The 16,646-nt window shown below is 48.3% G+C and overlaps 1 protein-coding gene across 4 annotated transcripts in view; it reads right to left on the bottom strand.

The window, feature by feature from the left end:
- PLCG2 (phospholipase C gamma 2) overlaps window positions 1-16,646 on the bottom strand; it is a 178,711-nt gene that overhangs the window by 108,048 nt on the left and 54,017 nt on the right. The window contains exon 1 of one of the 4 annotated variants that reach the window (XM_037743220.1): window positions 387-587. The exons of the other annotated variants lie outside the window; for them this stretch is intronic. The gene's annotated coding sequence lies outside the window, so the exon portion shown is untranslated. Of the gene's footprint in view, window positions 1-386; window positions 588-16,646 lie in introns of those variants that run through there. 4 annotated transcript variants of the gene reach the window in all.

The following is a 16,646-nucleotide window of genomic DNA, read 5'->3' as shown; positions in this document are numbered from 1 at the left end:
TGGGAGCCCTCATAAAAAAAAAAAAAAAAAAAAACAAAAAAAAAAAAAAAAAAAAAAAAAAAACCTTTTCATAGGATGCACTTATTCCATGCACTTTAGATAGAGGTGATGATTCACCCCTCACCACCTTCAACCATGAGCTGAAGGAGACAGCAGGAGCCTGGGAAGGACCGAAGTGCTCTGGCTCAGTGACTGGTTCAGGAACAGACACATGGCCCAAGCAGCCCCATCAGCATCCTCCAGGGACTTATTTGGCCAGGACTACTGGTAAAACCTCCCCTCCACTGCTGCTCCCAGGCTGGTAAAACAGGAGCCTGGGAGCAGCAGGGAGCAGCAGGGACCAGCTTGTCTACCACGGTAGAAAGGGATATCAGACCCTGGTATACCTTTGAACTCCAGCCCTCCTGGAGATCAGAGTGAGAAACGAGATCTCAGCTTTGCAGCAAGAAGAGGTGGCTCTGGCCTGGAATTAAGGAAGAGAACAGAACGAGGTCCACAGAGGTGAGCAAAGGCATCTTAGAGTCAGAGTGAAACGGCAGGAAAGGTTCGTGGCCATTCACAGGCAACAATGGGAGCTGGGGGAGGAGAGCAGAGAATTAAGTTAGAGGAGAAGGAATGGGATACACCAAAAGCTTTCTGAGTTCTTACCATGAGTCTAGCTCAATTAAAAACAGCTCAGAAGGCAAGAGCCATGCGAAAACAAGCCGGGCGCAGTGGCTCACGCCTGTACTTCCAGCACTTCAGGACGCTGAGGCAGGTGGATCACTTGAGGTCAGGAGTTCGAGACCAGCCTGGCCAACATGGCAAAACTTCATCTCTACTAAGAACACAAAAATAAGCCAGGCATGGTGGCTCATGCCTGTAATTCCAGCTATTCAGGAGTATGAGGCAGGACAATCTATTGAAGCCAGGAGGCGGAGGTTGCCGTGAGCTGAGATTGAGTCACTGCACTGCAGCCTGGGCGGCACAGCAAGACTTCATCTCAACAACAACAACAAAGGCCATATGAAGAGACTAAATAAACAGCGTGTGAGCTGCATCCTCTGCGTGTATGGTTCTAGATACACCTGCCTATTATCTTCACATCTGTCCTACAAAGCTTCTCACTAGCACTAATTACTACTAGTAAATACGTGTTGATTTGTTTACCTGTGTATCTGTTCTCTCCTCCTCTAAGTCCTGGGAGAACAGGGATCTTGTCTCACTACAATCAAGTTCTGGAACTACAGATATCAGTGTTCTCTCTCTCAGTTGCTCGGTGTTTGTTCGTTTGTTTTTGAGACAGGGTCTTACTCTGGCACCCAGGCTGAAGTGCCGTGGTATGATCATGGCTCACTGCAGCCCCGGCCTCCTGAGCTCAAGCGATCCTCCTGTTTCAGCCCCCTGAGTAGCTCGAACTACAGGTGCATGCCACCATGCCTGGCTTTTATTTTTATTTTTAGTAGAAATGAGGTCTCACTCTATTGCCCAGACTGGTCTTGAACTCCTGAACACTAGCAACCCTCCCACCTTGGCTTCCCATAGTGCTGGGATTACAGGAATGAGCCACCACATCCAGCCCTCCTTAGTTCTATTAAGCTATAGTACACACACCATAGAATCTGTGAAAGGAAAAAATCTTGGACGCCCAAAATCACAAGCTAAAAGGAAAACTCAGCTGGAAACTGCTTTTGGCAAACCTGCGTCCCGTTCTAATCAAAGTTCTCTCTCTGTTCACTGAGATAAATGCATATCTGATTGCCTCCTTTGGAAAGACTAATCAGAAACAAAATAATGCAACGCTTTGTCCCTCATGTATCTGTGACCCGGAAGCCCCCTCCAGCTTCAAGTCACCCCACCTTTGCTTCAAGGCGTCCTGCCTTTTCAGACAGAACCAATGTACTTGTTACCTATACTGATGTCTCACGTCTCCCTAAAATATATGAAACCAAGCTGTGCCCCTAACACCTTGGGCATATGTTGTCAGGACCTCCTAAGGCTATGCCAGGGGCACATCTTGGCAAAATAAACTCTCTAAATTAACTGAGACCTGTCTCGGGGTTTCTAAATTCACAAAGCCATCCACTTACAGCATACAATTCAATAGTTTTTAGTATGTTCACAGTCAGGGGTAACTATCACTGCAATTTTCACCACCACAAAGGGAAACCCCAAGCCCTTCAGCTTAACTCTCCTCTCATCCCCACACTTCCTATACAACTGCTAACCTACTTTCAATCTCTAGAGATTTGCCTAATTCTGGATATTTCTTATAAACAAAATGATAACATGTTGTCTTTTATGTCTGGCTTCTTTCACCCAGCATAATGTTTCCAAAGTTCATCCGTGCCGTGGCATGTATCAGTACTTCATTCCGTTTCATGGCTGAATAATGTGCATCGTACATATAGATCCCGTTTTATGTATCCATACATCGCTCATTGATGGGAATTTAGGTTGTTTTTACCTCCTGGCTGTTGTGAACAATGCTTCTGTACACATTTACATACGTGTTTTTGTTTGAATGCCTGTTTTCAATTCTCTTGGGTATATCACCCTAGGAGGGAAAAACAGCTCTGTCTCTTTCTCACCACACCCTCAGGGATACAAGGCAGCAGGAGCTGCAGGTGTGATGTGTGGTGCCCGCCTCATGCCATGGAGCTGTCCAGCCATCAGCCCAAACCAGGAATGGTGCCCACAGTTAGGAAGTCACCCCCAGGCAATGAGCCCCACGGCTGGGACCTCCTATGAGAAGGCAGCGGTGGAGCCATCACCAAGCCCTTGGCAGCTATTACTGCCATTTTCTAGGCCTCTGCATGGGCAGTGGGCAAGGCCCAGAGGCACCAGAGGACTGCCCATCACATGCCCATCCCGTGAACTACCAGAAGGCACAAGATGCAGGAAGAAATTCCTTGATATCTGCAGTGGTTTTCTAACTGGTAATCAGCAATGTCTGAGGGGGTCGGTGGGCATCTTTGTAGACATGCCCATCACTTGATCTTGCATCAGGCAGGGGCATCTTGGTGAATGAGGATCCCACTAGTCACAGGGGAGCAGAACTGCAAGGAGAGCGGTCAGGCCCACTGCACTCGGCACAGTGCACCCAAGCCGCCTTTCTGACGCGAGGCTGGGAACAAGATTCTAGTGCAGGGCTACAAACTCATGTTCCCAGGGGCTGCAAACTCAAGTCATGAGGAACATTGCGGCTAGTGATGAGGTGGACGGACTCTGGAACCTGCTCACCTGCGCCTGGAGTCCCAGATCTCCAGCTTATAGCAGATGGCTTTGGAAAGTAACTGCGCTTCTCTGTGCCTCTGTTTCTTCATGTCAACAGGAGTGACAGTGATACTTACCACACAGTGCTCTTGAGGAGTTTAAATGAGTCTGTGTCTATACACGTGTGTTTGTAAATTAAAACAGTACCTGACAATAGGCTGGGTGTGGTGGCTCACACCTGTAATCCCAGCACTTTGGGAGGCCAAGGTGGGTGGACCACAAGGTCAGGAGATTGAGACCATCCTGGCTAACATGGTGAAACCCCGTCTCCACTAAAATACAAAACATTAGCCCGGTGTGGGGGCACGGGCCTGTAGTCTCAGTTACTCGGGAGGCTGAGGCAGGGCAATCTCTTGAACCCGGGAGGCAGGGGTTACAGTGAGCCAAGACTGTGCCACTGCACTCCAGCCTGGTGACAGAGCGAGACTCTGTCTCAAAAGATAAAAATAAAAAATCAATAAATAGTACCTGACAAAACAAAGATGTAGGGGGGAAAGAAAAAAAGATGTAGAAACTTCTCTGTACTTGTTAGCTATTTTTTTAAACTAGTAACCCAACTGAGTCAAGTTGGACACATATGAGGTGTAAGAAATAACATGGGACAGGAAGCTGTGGCTCACGCCTATAATCCCTGCACTTGGGGAGGTTGAGGCAGAAGGATCATTTGAGACCAGAGAGTTCAAGACCAACGTGGGCAACAAGGCAATATCCTACCTCTACAAAAAATAAACCCAGTTAGCCAAGCGTGCTGGTGCACACTCTTGGCTACTCAAGAGGCTGAGGCAGGAGGATTGCTTGAACCCAGGACTTTGAGTTTACGGGGGGCTGCGATCACAACACTGCACACCAGCCTGGCAGGAGAGCAAGACCCTGTCTCTGACAAAAAAAGAAAGAACACAGTATCTCAATTTATCTGCTGTTAACATTAAGGAGGCAGATCCTTATGTACCAACATGAAAAAAACTCCTTGATGACCCATGTAAACAGGAGACTAGATGTATACATCCAAGTGTGTACACACGTACATGCCCATGTGTACATATACATATTATACACAGATGTCTGTCACTATGCAAATTCTCACTATCTGAATGTCTACTATAACTTAGTAACTCTTTTTTTTTTTACTTGAAATGTGCCATCCAGATCATAGATCTGCTGTATGAGGTTCACGAGCAGGTGCCAACGAAAACAGTGAACGTGTGGGCCAGGTGTGGAGGTTCACACCTGCAATCCCAGCACTTTGGGAGTCCCATGCAGGTGGATCACTTGAGATGAGGGGTTCGAGGTCAGGCTGGCCAACATGGTGAAACCCCGACTCTACCAAAAATAGAAAAATTAGCTGGGCATGGTGTGCACCTGTAATACCAGCTACTAGGGAGACTGAGGCAGGAGAATCAGTTGAGCCCAGGAGGTGGAGGTTGCAGTGAGCCGAGATCATGCCACTGCACTCCAGCCTGGACAGCAGAGGAAAACTGCCTCAAACAAAAACAAAAAAAAAAAAAAAGGAAAAGAAGAAGAAAAAAGGGAAGGGGTGTTTCTGTCTGCAATGGAAGAGAAGAGGTCTGATGCACAGAGAAAGGCACTCCAAATCTTACATGCTGCTGATTCTCTTGAGTTATTCTTTCATCCCAGCATTTGCTTCTGACAAGCTAAATACCAACCAGGGTTCAATTTAAATGACTCTTTAGTATTTTTAACAGATCATTTCATCATTTTTTCCATTATAGTACAAGGTAATTGGAGAATAGAAGAATATCACAATTCAGAACCATCACTGTATAGTATCCTATGTACTTTTTGCAAAACTGCCTTGTAATCAGCTCATCAAAGCACCCAAAAATTGGGTGTTTGTTGCTGTAGACGCTTTGTGTTCATGCAAAAAATACTGGTGGGCTGATTTTAGGTACTTAACGGTGTTGAGTGATACTGAGGAAATTGGTTGGGGCATTTCAATCAGTTGGTAATGCATAAGCATTTGTCTTTGTGTGACGTGAAGTAATATACTACAATCCAAAAACATTCCTCTCCAGTGTGTTTTCAGGAGTGTACTGGATTCAGCTAAGAAGGAATATGCCTATTTGTAGGTGTGCACCTGTGTGTGTAAAGGTGTGAGAAAGGGTACCAAAAAATTTCCACCAATTTTCTGACAACAGGCACCACTACTGAGAAGGAGATTGGTAAATGATGGCTGGGGAGGGCTTTATCTGCACTGGTTACAATTTTTGCCAAGAGCACACAGTGACTAAAACAACACTTTATTCTGAAAGGAGGCTGTGGTCAGAAGAGCTCAGACCCCACCTCTTGCAAGGTGGGGCTCAGTGGCCAAGTTTCCTGCTTAAAGAAAGTGAGAACCCAGCCACAGAAATGAGGCTTCATTTTTCACAACCCCATCCCCTTTCCAGCATCACCTCTGGTCTTCCCAGGTCCACCCCACCCCCACCATCCATCCCTCCACCCCTATCCCCTGCAAACCACCCCCTACACACCGAGTCTCCTGGAGTCAGTCTCAAAAGCTGGTACCCCACTCCAGCCACTTTCCCTTGGCCCTCCCTGTCCACCCATCACCTTCTGGCGCACCCTTGGGGGTTCCGGGCCCCCTCCAGACAACTCATAACTTCCGGTCAGTCCCCGCTCTACACTATCAACCCCTTTGCTGGCCGGGCCACGACGCTGTTCATTAAGCTCCCATTTCCTTCCTCCTCCCTCTACCGATTATGTGTCTCTCATACTACTCACACCCTGGAATGTCGTCCGGTCCCTGACGCCAGGAACAAGGCCTTTTCCCCAATTCTCATACCTGGCCTCATGGGGCACCACCTGCCAATAAGCTTAACAGAAATTTCTCTCTGGAAGCTCTAGACATATTCAAGTGAGCACACAGACAGACAGAAGGCTTGGGCATCTTCCCACACTCACTCCACCCTCTTTTCGTTCAGTCATTCAGTCAACCAGGCAGTCGCCGACCCCCACACTGAGCACTAGGGATGCCACACTGCAGCAGACATAGTCCTGCCCTCAGACAGCTCCGAGTCTGGGAGGGAGGACAGGCCCTGCTCAGACCAGCATATGATACGTGCAAATCCACATCTCCATCCACATCTGCAACAGGAGAGCAAAAGAGTCCACACTGAGGCGCCTCCCCAGCAAGGGAAAGTCTCCTCTGAGTGCATGCATCGCAGCTCAGTTCTGCAGACTGGAGCTCACCTGGGAAGAAGAGGAGAAAGCCTCCCTTTTTAGGGAGTTCTGGAGTACAAAGGCCTTGGTTCAAATCCTGGCTGTGCTCCCCAGGGACGCACTGGATCCTGGCCAAGTTCCCTCCCTTCTCTTTGCTCTTTCCTCCTCTGTACAAGCAGTGATGCCTATCATTGAGTCATCATGCAAACCCAACGAAATAACATGAAATAAAAACCACGTGGCTCCAGGAGGGCTGAGCCAAGGTGAGTTTAGCTACTAGGATGAAAGTTTTTCTGTACTACCTTGCAACACCACCTTCCCAGCTGCTGGTGGTTTCACTTTAAGTAAGAAGCCCCAGGTTGTTTACTGACCTCAGCCAAGGACCCAGCTTTAAGAGAAACCAAAGGTTTTAGGTTCTTTCACACATGTAGCAGCGTCTGACATGGCAGCTAGGGGAACAGGCGAGATGAAGAGCAGAACACATAATGACAAAAGGGGCTTCCGAGGCCCAACACAGACGAGCAGAAGGAACCCAGCTCTGGAATAATCTAGCAGCCATGAGTTAAATCCAGCTCTTTCTCTCCTGGCTGCATGAATAAGCCTCTTTTTTGGCTATTTTCTCATCTATAAAATGGAAAAATAACATATACCCCATAGAGATATACCTGAAAAAACTGCAAAACTGTTTATGGGCAGGTGCAGTGGTTCACACCTGTAATCCCAGCACCTTGGAAGACCAAGGCTGGCAGATCACTGGAGGTCAGGCGTTCGAAACCAGCCTGGCCAGCATGGTGAAACCCTGTCTCTACTAAAAATACAAAAATTAGCTGGACATGGTGGTGGGTGCCTGTAATCCTGGCTACTAGGGAAAGCTGAGGCAGGAGATGGCTTAATCCCAGGAGATAGAGATTGCAGTGAGCCAAGATCATGCCACTGCACTACAGCCTAGACAACAGAGTGATACTCCACCTCAATCAATCAGTCAATAAAGTTTACTTTTAGGCTTGCAGATCCAGGGTGGGCCTGCCCTTACCTTCTTTGTTAAAGAGATAATAAACAACACAGTTGTTGAGACTGTGCTGAGAGCAGCGGGGAGAACCAGTCTCCTTCTTCCACGTAAAGAGACACTTCCCAGATCATTATACCCAAATTATTAGCTCTGTGATTCTAATGCTTCATTTTCATGCAGGGAAATAATGAACATTTAGCCTGGGTGTCTTATTTGATGGATAAGAGTTTGAACTGATGCTGGGGAAACTGAAGCTTCTCTTCCCTCTGCGACTCCCCCTCCCCAAGGGAGGAATAGACCACTCTCTGGAAGAAGGCACTGAGGATACTCAGCCCAGCCTCCTCATCTTGTTCTGGTTGGATCCACCCCTAAGAGGTCACATGCCCTGCCCTTTCCCTGCCACTCAGATGGGGAGTGCCTCTAAGACAGGGGTCCCCAACCCCCAGGCCATAAACTGGTACCTGTCTGTGGCCTATTAGGAACCGGGCTACAGAGCAGGAGGTGAGCAGGGTCTAGCCAGCATTACCACCTGAGCTCTGCCTCCTGTCAGATCAGCAGCAGCATTAGATTCCCATAGGGGCACAAACTCTACTGTGAACTGCACATGCGAGGGATCTAGGTTGTGTGCTCCTTATAAGAATCTAATGCCTGATGATCTGCCACTGTCTCCCACTGCCCCAGATGGAACTGTCTAGATTCAGGAAAACAGGCTCAGGGCTCCCACTGATTCTACACTATGGTGAGTTGCGTATGCCGTTGAATCATCTTGAAACTATCCCCCCCTGCCAGCCTGGCCCGTGGAAAAGTTGTCTTCCACAAAACCAGCCCCTGGTGCCAAAAAGGTTGGGGACTGCTGCTCTCAGACACCTATGGGCATCCACCACTTAAACTTGCTTTTTCACCCTCCTGCTGGAAACTAAATTTAAATAGTGTCCACCCTTTGTCATGTCTTAACTGTGGTTTAATATATATTGAAAAAATACATATCTGCCACCTTTAAACTGTGAAATCAAGTTTCTTTCCTACATAAAATAAAGTTTAAAAATAATGATCGATCTTAAAATAAGTATTAGATATAAGGCAGTCCAGGTGGTTACAAATGTAACAAAAATTATTAAGGCAATAAAGGGCTCCTTACTTTATATACAACCTATTAATATTTTAATAGGCTAATTTCACTTTACTTTAAACCAGTACTGTATACGAAAATTCCACAGAAAACTCTCATTATACAAAGACTAGACAGAGACGTTTTTCCCCCCACACATGGACTGACCAGTTTTTGGTGGTAGGGGAAGGAGCCATATGCAGTTACTCAAATTGCAAACATTTGTTTATCGACCTTATAAGATTTACTATATCTGCCTACTGCTGATACTATTTATCTGATAGTTTGTGTTTTTTTTAATCAACTCAGCTTTTTCACCTGAACTGATATATGTTAAGAGTGATTTTATATTTTTGGCAAAAAGAAAACCAGTAACACTCACCATATACAATAGGAACTGCAAAATAATAAAATCAGTGGCAAGGGACAATATTGTTAAATTCTACCTAGAAACAGTTGTCCACTTGAAGCCAAGCCCTCGCTTGGTTCTGAGTCATAAAGGGAGATAAGAGACTTTTAAGAGAGGCCAAAGCCAATTAGCCATGCAAGACTCACTGATGGAGACAGAAGTCAGAGTGGGGTCACCTAAGGAGAGGACTGGGTCACCGGCACCTTAGGATGGCACAGAGGTGTACCCATTTTATCACATCGATGTCATATATATATATATTTTCTTTAAGTTCTGGGATACATGTGCAGAACGTGCAGGTTTGTTACATAGGTATATATGTGCCATGGTGGTTTTGGTGGTTTGCTGCACCAGTCAACCCATCACTTAGGTTTTAAGCCCCACATGCATTAGGTATTTGTCCTAATGCTCTCCCTCCCCTAACTTCCCACCCGCCGAGAGGCCCTGGTGTGTGATGTTCCCCTCCTTGTGTCCATGTGTTCTCATTGTTCGACTCCCACTTATAAATGAGAACATGTGGTTTTTGGTTTTCTGTTCCCGTGTGAGTTTGCAGACAATGATGGTTTCCAGCTTCATTCATGTCCCTGCAAAGGACCTAAATTCATTCTTTTTTATGGCTGGCTGCAAGTTATATTTTAATAAAGACATTTCCTATCTTTCAGGCCAGGAATGGTGGCTCACACCTGTAATCCCAGCACTTTGGGAGGCCAAGGCAGGTGGGTCACCTGAGGTCAAGAGTTCCAGACCAGCCTGGCCAACATGGTAAAACCTTGTCTCTACAATAAATACAAAAAAGCCAGGACATGCTGGCATGCACCTGTAATCCCAGCTACTCAGAAGGCTGAGGCAGGAGAATCGCTTGAACCCAGGGGGTGGAGGTTGCAGTGAGCCAAGATGGCACCACTTCACCCCAGCCTGGGAGAAAGAGTGAAACTCTGTCTCAGAAAAAAAAGAAATAAATTTCATATCTTTCAAAGAGAGACATGTTAACATTTTGGAAATGGAGTTGGTGTAACTGTTAAGGGGTGACTAAGAAATCACTATGCTGCTTCAGTCTCTTGACTGTGATGGTACATACGGGACACTATGCATGTGATAAAATCGTACATAACTAAATACACACAAATTCAAGGAAAATGGGAAATTTGAATAAGATCAGTGGTAGATTCTATCAATGTTGTCTATACTGATATCCAGTTGTGATATTGTACTGTAGTTTTAGAAGACATTGCCACTGGGGATAACTGGGTGACGTCCACATGAGAGCTCTCTGTATTATTTCTTATAACTTTATGAGAACCTTCAATAATCTCAACAAAAATTCTGATAAAAAAAAAACGCACAGTATCAAGGAGACAGAAAATAAAAGACATGTTGGTACCGAACAGATGTTCCTGTCATCATCAGGAAGACGGAAAGGGAACTGAGAAGACGACCACGCTGCCAAACTCAGCTCAGGCTCCCTGGGCACCGCCTGGTGTTCATGCTTTGCCATGGCACCCACGGCACGGGCGTCCCTGCAGAGAGCATCCCTTACCCCTCCCAGTGGATGCTACCAGCCACCTCTGGGCTCCACCCTCTGCCAGAACCCATCCTATTTCCCGCCTGGCTAGAAATAGACATTCATGCAGCCTCCTGATAAGCTGGGCACTGAAACCCAGAGGAAGTGGCCTGCAGGGCGCCTGCTCTTTTGGAAAAGGCAAAGGTCTCACAGCTATAGAAGTCAGCTGGGAACACAATTCCTAGGAATGTCAGCAAGGAGTTGAGGTGGTCTGAACACCGGCAGAAGGCTAAAACCGGACTTCCCTTTTACAACAGCCTTTCACTTCATCACAAGCTTTTCTGACTTCCATCTGAAGCAGCACCTCACAGAGACGTATTCTCATTCTTTGAGTTTGATAGTTTGTCTTCTTTTTTGTTTTTGTTTGCTTTTTACAGTAAAAGAAAAGTTCTGAGAATATAGACAAATACCTTAACTTTGGCTGCCTGGAGTAAATTCTAGAGTGCTAACTGATGTTGAGTCTCCCCATGGAGAACGCTGGTCCTCAGCTTCCTAAGGACCTTTGGCTTCAGAGAAAACCAAAGAAAAAAAAAGGGAAGGGAAACCACATTTATAGAAACACTTAGTACAAGCTAGTGTGCACGGCAGGGGTCCTGACACCTGTGCACTCATGTGAGGCTGAGATGATTGTCTTCCTACCACAGATGGGGAGGCTGAAGCAGAGAGAATCACTGACTCACCCAAGGTCACAATGGTTGAGCCAAAACTTGAACGTGAACTGCCGGGCTCCAAAGCTTGCACTCTTGATCACTACCCAGGGATGGATGAAATGAGAAGCTGAGACCCAGGGTGCTCTTCCCTGCAGGCAGCAAGAACCTCTTGGCTCCAGAGGTGGGAATATGAGCCATGGCTGACACATGGGCCAACACAGGGCACCAGGAGATCCACAATCCAGTCCCACGTCTGCCACTACCTTCCTATGTGACCTTCGGAGAGTCATTTTAACTCCCTGGGCCTCAGTTTCCCCACCTGAGAAATGCAGAGACTGGGTCACCTGAGGCATTTGGAAAGCCCCTAGGGTATGAAAACACTGGTTGACATCAATCCAGGATGAAAATGGCTCTCGTCTTGTCCTTGGTGGCCCTGGAAAGGAAGTATAAGTGGCTAATGGTGAGGGTTGAATTGCAACCCCCAAAAAGATACATAGAAGTCCAATCCCTGGTATCTGTGAATGTGACCTTCTTTGGAAATTGACTCTTTGCAGATATAGTCAAGCTGAGCTCATGCTGGATTAGGGTGGGTCCTAACCCGAGACTAGCGTCCTTACGAACAGAGGGCAATCTGAACAGACACATACAGAGGCAGAGACAGGAATACCACATCCACCAGCCAAGGGACACCCAGGGTCACCAGCAGCCACCAAAGGTCAGGAAGAGGCAAGGAAGGATCCTCCCCTAGAGCCTGCAGTGGGAACACGGCCCTACCAACACCTTGATTTCAGACTTCCAACCTCCAGAACTGCAAGGGAGTACATTTCTGTTTTAAGTCACCTCAGTCTGTGGCGCTTGTATTATGACAGCCACAGGATACTAATATAGGTAATAACATGGTTTTCTTATTATCTTCAAGTATTATTATTATTACTGAGACAGAGTCTCTCTCTGTCGCCCAGGCTAGAGTGCAGTGGCATGATCTGGGCTCACTGCAACCTCTGTCTCCCAGGTTCAAGCGATTCTCATACCTCTGCCTCCCAAGTATCATCACCACACCCGGCTAATTTTTGTATTTTTAGTAGAGACGGGGTTTCACCATGTTGACCAGGCTGGTCTCGAACTCCTGACCTCAGGTGATCCACCCACCTCGGCCTCCCAAAGTGCTGGGATTACAGGTGTGAGCCACCGTGCCTGGCCGTGATCATTATAACAGCTACTTACTGAGAGTTCACTGTGTGTAAGGCACTGTATTAACTGCTTCACTTAAATTATCCCATTTCATGCTCTCAGCCACGCTATGACAGAGAAGTCATCATTATAAACATTTTGCAGATGTAAGATACTAAGGCTCAAAGCAGACATGGAGCTTGTGCAAGGTCCCACAGTGAATCAATAATAGAGCTGACACCAAACTAAGTAAGTGGCACCTGGAAGGCCCAGCTTCCTCCTCTTTGGGTGCCTCTGCCTCCTCCCACTGAGAAAAATAGCACCCATGACACCAGGAGGTGGGTAATGGGCCTCTCCCCTGCCTCATGGGGCCTGTCCTCCAGAGAGCAGGTTACAGCAAGGACTTGCCACATTCGCAGTAATACCCCGTTCTGCAACGGACCAACGCTGCCTGCCACCCACCCAAGAGGAATCCAGACTTAGCCATAAAAGATCAAAGGAACAGGCCGGGCGCGGTGGCTCACACCTGTAATCCCAGCACTTTGGGAGGCCAAGGCGGGCAGATCACAAGGTCAAGAGATAGAGACCATCCTGGCCAACACAGTGAAACCCCGTCTCTACTAAAAAATACAAAAATTAGCTGGGTGTGGTGGCATGCACCTGTAGTCCCAGCTACTCAGGATGCTGAGGCAGGAGAATTGCTTGAACCCGGGAGGCGGAGGTTGCAGTGAGCTGAGATCATGCCACTGCACTCTAGCCTGGATCCTGGCGACAAAGCAAGACTCTGTCTAAAAAAAAATAAAGACCAAAGGAACAAACAACAACTCTTCAGCTCACAGCCAAGAAGCTCCAGGGACAGGCAGGAGGTTTGTTAAAGGAGATTGTCCCCGTCAAGAGAGCCCTTGGAAAGGGGAGCCATGCCTTGGTCCCCATGGGTTCTCCTCCCTTCCCTGCTCAGATCTCACCCTGGCCCAGGTGGGTCCTACCAGAGCCTTCCTCTCAGGAACATCCCTCAAGGAGCCCCAGCTCCAAAACCCCTAAGAGCAGCAGCAGCAGCAGCTCTGAGGATCCAGGGTCTACCAACCACATGACAAGTGCTCTCTGTCCATCATCTCAGCGGTCCCTCCTACGGCCCTAAGTAACCACCGTTATCAACACCTCCATTTGGCAGAAGAGAAAACTGAGGCTCAGGCAGGTTGGGTGACCTGGGTCTGAGTCCTGCCAGTCTAGCTCCAGAGCCAGAGTTCCCCCACACCACCCGTGCTGGCTCCAGGGCTGAGACACTCACACAGACCGCCCTCGAAATTCTGCCAGCAGCCTGCAGAAATCTGAGCCCTGCCGAGGTCAAGTTCAGGGCAGAAACACCTACTGGGACAGAAACAAACCAGGTCCCCCTTACTAAACATTTAACAGCTGTCAGAGCAGACCTCAGAATCTCTTTAATCTTCCTGCCAATCTTGGGAAGAAAATCCCATTTTCCAGAGACAGCCCAGGAAGATGAAGTCACTTTTTCAGGGCCACCTGGCTGGGTTTTGATGCCAAAGACACCAAGGTAGTGAGGGTGGCCCACGGTGGGAAGCCTGGAGATAAGGTAAGCCCAGTTACCTCCCATCCCCACTCCACATTCTAGTAGCTGCTCCCTGAATGACCTCTCAAAAAACTTGGGGTGAACCGGCTAGCTTCTGGCTAAAGAGGAATCCTTCCTTTGAAGTCAGGTAAGTTTCTGCAGGCAGAGAGAGAGATGCCAGAAGCATTTAGCACTCCCCGTCAAAGGCAATCGTTAGGTAAGACATGCAGGAGGCAGGGCACCGTGGCTCACGCTTATAGTCCCAGCATTTTGGGAGGCCAAGGCAGGAGGACTGCTCAAGCCTAGGAGTACTGACACCAGCCTAGGAAACACCCTCACCTTGGCTATAAGTCCCCATCTCCACGAAAAAAAATAGTAATACATAAAAATTAGCCAGGAGTGGTTGTGCATGCCTGTGGTCTCAGCTACTCAGGAGGATGAGGTGGCAGAACTGCTTGAGCCTAGGAGGTGAAAGGTGCTGTGAGCTGTGATCACACCCTGCAGTGCAGCCTGGGTGGCTCAGTGAGATCCTTGCTGCCCAGGCTGGAGTGCAATGACATGATCTCAGCTCACTGCAACCTCCACCTCCTGAGTTCAAGTGATTCTCCTGCCTCAGCCTCCCGAGTAGCTGGGATTACAGGCACCTGCCACCATGTCTGGCTATTTTCGTGTTTTTAGCAGAGATGCGGTTTCACCATGTTGGCCAGGATGGTCTCGAACTCCTGACCACAAGTGATCCACCCACCTCGGCCTCCCACAGTGCTGGGATTACAGGCATGAGCCATCATGCCCAGCAAAAAAAAAAATAATAATAATAATTTAATATCTAAAATAAAAATTTAATAAAACAAGCAGGAATACCTTTTTACCTTGTCAGTGATTAACAGAAGAGGCCAGGGGGTTCCAGGCACCTCCCGCCTCATCCGCAATGAAGAGCCACCTGAGTCAGAAGGCTGGCTCAGGACCCTTGTACCAACCAGTGCCACAGTCAAAAAGAAAAGGGACCCAAGGGGTGTGGACAGATTGCAAGAGAAGGTCCTGATCCTCCAGAAGCTTCTCCAGAACCCGGTGACTCTACCACACAACCAGGCTGTGGCTCAAGCAGCCCTCTTGGCCTGGAAAGCTGGCCGCTGAAAGATAAAGCCCTCCTTCTTTAAAAGGGTGATTTTCCTTCTGGAGTCACTGAACCCCAAACACCCTATCCTCATGCTGTGGGCTCCTCTCACAGGCCAGGGTCAGGGAAGGAATGGGTTCTACGAGACGGGTCCCAGCAGGAAAGCATCCTCACCTTGGCTAGGAGTCCCCATGTGACGCCCCACTCTGCGAGGCACCTTCCACTTCTGGACTTCCCCTTTCCCGGTTCTCATCACATCTCATGAGAGTGACTTGTTTCCCTGAGTTACCGTCGGCACCAGGATGGGCAAACAGGATGCCGTCACGTAGTGACTGACCACTGGTGTCTGGCCCTTGCACACTTACACCTTCCTATCTGGGTACTTACCCTGCTCCCTTATGGCCAGTGGGTCACTCACAGGATCCACCACCAGCTCCAAGGACAGCGGGCCTCTGCCTCATTCTCCAGCTTTGCAGGAACAGGGTCTGATCTTCATGCCGTCTACTGGATATCAGACCACTCACGGAAGTGTAACTAAAATGGTAGCTTCTGGCTGGGCACAACGGCTCATGACTAAATCCCAGCACTTTGGGAGGCCACGCAGGAAAAATGGCTTGAGCTCAGACGTTTGATACCAGCCTGGGCAATGTGGCAAACTCCCATCTTGACCACACACACACACACACACACACACACACACACACACACAAATTAGCCAGGCATGGTGGTGCACATCAGTAGTCCCAGCTACCTGGGAGGCTAAGGTGGGAGGATAGCTTGAACCCAGGAGACAGAGGCTGCAGTGAGCTGTGATTGTGCCACCGCACTCCCACCTGGGTGATGGAGTGAGACCGTGTCTCAACAAAAGGCAGGTGGGGGCAGATTCCGCTCAAAAAGAAAAAGAAGAGCATGCATTAGGGAATATTCTCTTATCCTCTTTTGCTTAACCTGAGGATTATTCCTAAAAACGGCTGCCATGTGGCCTGGAAGCCAGGACAGAGGCCCTGATGTTGCCCGCCACCACCGACCACTACCACTGTAACAATGACAGCAAACATCCCCCAAGTATTCACCATGAGTCAGGCACTGAGAAAGGCTTTAGGGGCATTTCCTCATTAAAGCTTCACAGAATCACCACACTATTATATTCCTCCTATTTATCAAAGGAGAAGACTGAGGCCGGAGGACAACAAAGCCCGCAGCTGATAACTGTGTCCGATCACCCAGGCTCAATGGTGGGGCGTGACTGGTTCCAGCAAGACGGCAGCCTGCAACAGTCAGTTCCTTCTGCTAGGGCAAGAGGAGTCACCCCTGCCCCCCGCTTTGCCTGTGCAAATGAGTCTTCAATTGTGGTTAGCAAGCCGGCCCTGCATTTCCCCACCACACTCAGAGTTTTGCAAACCAAAGTTGGGGGAGGGCTAGCGTGGCCTCCCAGCAGTTCCTGTTGCAGACAGCTAGAAGGTAAGAGCCTTCCTTCCCTTTCAGAGAAGTCAGGATTGGGTCAAGAGGGGTGAGCCTCCTAGGGTCCCCATAACCCTGTAGCCCAGGCGCTTCCGGCCTAAGTTCCCCCTTGCACAAGGATCTGAGTCCCACCAAGGGGGTACAAATGCTTGTTGGACTCCACAG

This window comes from Cebus imitator, unplaced genomic scaffold (genome assembly GCF_001604975.1).
Source record: "Cebus imitator isolate Cc_AM_T3 unplaced genomic scaffold, Cebus_imitator-1.0 Scaffold137, whole genome shotgun sequence".
In the NCBI taxonomy this organism is placed as follows: domain Eukaryota; kingdom Metazoa; phylum Chordata; class Mammalia; order Primates; family Cebidae; genus Cebus; species Cebus imitator.
This window is presented reverse-complemented; position numbering and strand designations above follow the sequence as displayed.